The 4,662-nt window shown below is 41.1% G+C and overlaps 1 long non-coding RNA gene across 1 annotated transcript; it reads right to left on the bottom strand.

Annotated features, from left to right (window-relative positions):
* Positions 1-478: 478 nt before the first annotated feature.
* LOC124257843 lies at positions 479-2,394 on the bottom strand. Its single transcript, XR_006893385.1, has 2 exons — positions 2,335-2,394; positions 479-1,970 (listed from the first exon to the last, which is right to left on the bottom strand). It is a non-coding gene; the product is annotated as an uncharacterized LOC124257843 (long non-coding RNA).
* Between the last annotated feature and the right edge of the window lie 2,268 nt (positions 2,395-4,662).

The raw sequence follows: 4,662 nt of genomic DNA, 5'->3' as shown, positions 1-4,662 counted from the left end.
ACACATGTCATCGGTTCCCAATTGCGCAGATCAATGCTCATGCTGGTGATCACTCGATTGTCTGGATCTGACTCGAATATTTACAGATCGCCTCCTTATAGCTGGAAAATTGCTGAGTGCGGCGTTAAACTTAACTCACTCACTCATTTCGGCTACTGCCTCATTGTCTGTGTTTCATATATCTTTGTCTGTGACGTGTACGACCACTGAAGCAGGTTACGATTACATCATTACCTTTCAATATTGATTCAGGAACACGTGATATAGTAAAATCATAAAGATTCCTCGTCACTCTAGAATGGATTTTGTTGCTAAACTCTGTTGAACAATTCGATAGCCAACACACGCCGTAGGTTTCAAACAGTTTCAGCTGACTGAAATACGAGAGTTACATTGGATTTGATTTGCTGTGCTTGGGAATTACTACAATAAATGTATACGTTGCTAGTCTGAAATAATAAACACGAGACATCAGCACTTTATGGGGTGTTGAAAGTTTATTCACATTCCAAAAGCTACGTGATAACTGACAGATGCATTGATATACTTTAGAGAGAACAGAGTTGAATGAATCAAAATATAAGATTAAATCAGCACTATAACAAGACCAACAAGCCTTAACCAAGAAAAAAACACACCTATATCTAATACAACAAGCCATAAAGCAAAGAAAACATGAGAAGGACAGGACTATGATTACATCAACTACGAATGGTATTAAAACTAACATGGAAGCATAAAAAGATATCACCACACGCATAAAAAATGGCAACGCAATGCTAATGTTAATTTTCCAGCTATAAGGAGGCGATCTGGAAATATTCGAGTCAGATCCAGACAATCGAGTGATCACCAGCATGAGCATTGATCTGCGCAATGTTAATGTGTTTAAACGATGCTTTGCCCGTTTAAGGGCAAAGCATCGTTGACGTTAGATGACCATGCCCTTTGAAGACTTTCATTACCTTTGTTTGTTGCTGGAAATTATTGACAAATGAAGCCGAACATCATGATGATAGTCATTTTACACATGTGAAACAAATCAAACAATTCTAAAAGGTTTATAGCAGACACAAAACACAGTAGTTTGTGGGTACCTGATATTTTAAACAAAATGTCTATAAATTTAGTAAGATAAATGTTCATGACTCATGAGAGGTTTCTCATCAGTGACAACAGGTTACACAATCATAGATTCTCAGTTGGCGTCACGTTAAATATCACCATCTAAATACAACTAGATAGGCTACAATTAAACATATCATGCAATACATGTCCGCATTTACAATTCACTATGTAGACTGGTGTCTTGATTCAGAATTCCAAGACAATTTTTAATGAAAGAAAAACATGCACATACTGGCAAACAAGGATAAGTTGGGCACTGACCTGACAATTGACGCGTATTAGCATATATATGAGTGCCGCCCAATGGCGCTTGCCATTGTTAGGGAAGGGCCCCCAGTTGTCCGCGATCAAGTGTAGTGCGATGGGTGAAGAGCGTGGCCTGTCTAATCAATTTCATGGTCATGTACTGCACGTGCACTAGCCTACATCTGCTCTACCTTTCCGAAACCAAATGGATTTGCTCATTGCCGTGCACCGCCTACTTCTCGTAAACGCGTTCTCTGCTCCGGTCCAACTTATCCTTGTTTGCCTGTATATGCATATATGACACCAGTCCGGATACAGACTTGGCTGTCCGGTTTTCAACAATAAAAAACAAACACAATCAGGTTAGTCAGGTTACATCCTGGTTCCCTGGCGTCTCATGCTCTATATTAACTAATGAAAGGCACGACAACCAGGATGTATTAACTAATGAAAGGCCCGACCAACAAGGATGTATTAAGTAATGAAAGGCCCGAGAACCAGGATGTATTAACTAATGAGTTGCCCGAGAACCAGGATGTATTAACTAATGAAAGGAACCAGAACCAGGGTGTATTAACCAATGGTAGGCCCGAGAACTAGGATGCATTAAGTAATGAGTTGCCCGAGAACCAGGATGTATTAACTAATGAGTTGCCTGAGAACCAGGATGTATTAACTAATGAAAAGCCCGAGAACCAGGATGTAGTAAGTAATGAAAGGCCCGAGAACGAGGATGTATTAACTAATGGTAGGCCTGAGAACCAGGATGTATTAACTAATGAAAGGCCCGAGAACCAGGATGTATTAACTAATGAGATGCCCAAGAACCAGGATGTATTAACTAATGAGAGGCCCGAGAACCAGGATGTATTAACTAATGAAAGGCCCGAGAACCAGGATGTATTAACTAATGAAAGGCCCAAGAACCAGGATGTATTAACTAATGAAAGGCCCGAGAACCAGGATGTATTAACTAATGAAAGGCCCAAGAACCAGGATGTATTAACTAATGAGATGCCCAAGAACCAGGATGTATTAACTAATGAAAAGCCCGAGAACCAGGATGTATTAACTAATGAAAGGCCCGGGAACCAGGATGTATTAACTAATGGTAGGCCCGAGAACCAGGATGTATTAAGTAATGAGATGCCCAAGAACCAGGATGTATTAACTAATGAAAGGCCCGAGAACCAGGATGTATTAACTAATGGTAGGCCCGAGAACCAGGATGTATTAACTAATGAAAGGCCCAAGAACCAGGATGTATTAACTAATGAAAGGCCCGACAACCAGGATGTATTAACTAATGAAAGGCCCAAGAACCAGGTTGTATTAACTAATGAAAGGCCCGGGAACCAGGATTCATTAATTAATGGTAGGCCCGAGAACCAGGATGTATTAACTAATGAGAGGCCCGAGAACCAGGATGTATTAACTAATGAGTTGCCCGAGAACCAGGATGTATTAACTAATGAAAGGAACCAGAACCAGGGTGTATTAACCAATGGTAGGCCCGAGAACTAGGATGCATTAAGTAATGAGTTGCCCGAGAACCAGGATGTATTAACTAATGAGTTGCCTGAGAACCAGGATGTATTAACTAATGAAAAGCCCGAGAACCAGGATGTAGTAAGTAATGAAAGGCCCGAGAACGAGGATGTATTAACTAATGGTAGGCCCGAGAACCAGGATGTATTAACTAATGAAAGGCCCGAGAACCAGGATGTATTAACTAATGAGATGCCCAAGAACCAGGATGTATTAACTAATGAGAGGCCCGAGAACCAGGATGTATTAACTAATGAAAGGCCCGAGAACCAGGATGTATTAACTAATGAAAGGCCCAAGAACCAGGATGTATTAACTAATGAAAGGCCCGAGAACCAGGATGTATTAACTAATGAAAGGCCCAAGAACCAGGATGTATTAACTAATGAGATGCCCAAGAACCAGGATGTATTAACTAATGAAAAGCCCGAGAACCAGGATGTATTAACTAATGAAAGGCCCAGGAACCAGGATGTATTAACTAATGGTAGGCCCGAGAACCAGGATGTATTAAGTAATGAGATGCCCAAGAACCAGGATGTATTAACTAATGAAAGGCCCGAGAACCAGGATGTATTAACTAATGGTAGGCCCGAGAACCAGGATGTATTAACTAATGAAAGGCCCAAGAACCAGGATGTATTAACTAATGAAAGGCCCGACAACCAGGATGTATTAACTAATGAAAGGCCCAAGAACCAGGTTGTATTAACTAATGAAAGGCCCGGGAACCAGGATTCATTAATTAATGGTAGGCCCGAGAACCAGGATGTATTAACTAATGAGAGGCCCGGAACCAGGATGTATTAACTAATGGTAGGCCCGAGAACCAGGATGTATTAACTAATGAAAGGCCCGGGAACCAGGATGTATTAACTAATGAGAGGCCCGAGAACCAGGATGTATTAACTAATGAAAGGCCCGAGAACCAGGATGTATTAACTAATGAAAGGCCCAAGAACCAGGATGTATTAACTAATGAAAGGCCCGAGAACCAGGATGTATTAACTAATGAAAGGCCCAAGAACCAGGATGTATTAACTAATGAGATGTCCAAGAACCAGGATGTATTAACTAATGAGAGGCCCGAGAACCAGGATTTATTAACTAATGAAAGGCCCGACAACCAGGATGTATTAACTAATGAAAGGCCCAAGAACCAGGTTGTATTAACTAATGAAAGGCCCGGGAACCAGGATTCATGAATTAATGGTAGGCCCGAGAACCAGGATGTATTAACTAATGAGAGGCCCAAGAACCAGGATGTATTAACTAATGAAAGGCCCGAGAACCAGGATGTATTAACTAATGGTAGGCCCGAGAACCAGGATGTATTAAGTAATGAGATGCCCAAGAACCAGGATGTATTAACTAATGAAAGGCCCGAGAACCAGGATGTATTAACTAATGGTAGGCCCGAGAACCAGGATGTATTAACTAATGAAAGGCCCAAGAACCAGGATGTATTAACTAATGAAAGGCCCGACAACCAGGATGTATTAACTAATGAAAGGTCCCAAGAACCAGGTTGTATTAACTAATGAAAGGCCCGGGAACCAGGATTCATTAATTAATGGTAGGCCCGAGAACCAGGATGTATTAACTAATGAGAGGCCCAAGAACCAGGATGTATTAACTAATGGTAGGCCCGAGAACCAGGATGTATTAACTAATGAGAGGCCCGGGAACCAGGATGTATTAACTAATGAGAGGCCCGAAAACCAGGATGTATTAACTAAT

Source organism: Haliotis rubra, unplaced genomic scaffold (genome assembly GCF_003918875.1).
Source record: "Haliotis rubra isolate DU_JTF1 unplaced genomic scaffold, ASM391887v1 Scf676, whole genome shotgun sequence".
NCBI lineage: Eukaryota > Metazoa > Mollusca > Gastropoda > Lepetellida > Haliotidae > Haliotis > Haliotis rubra.
The sequence above is the reverse complement of the archived record's forward strand: the minus strand, read 5'-3'. Positions and strand labels throughout refer to the sequence as shown.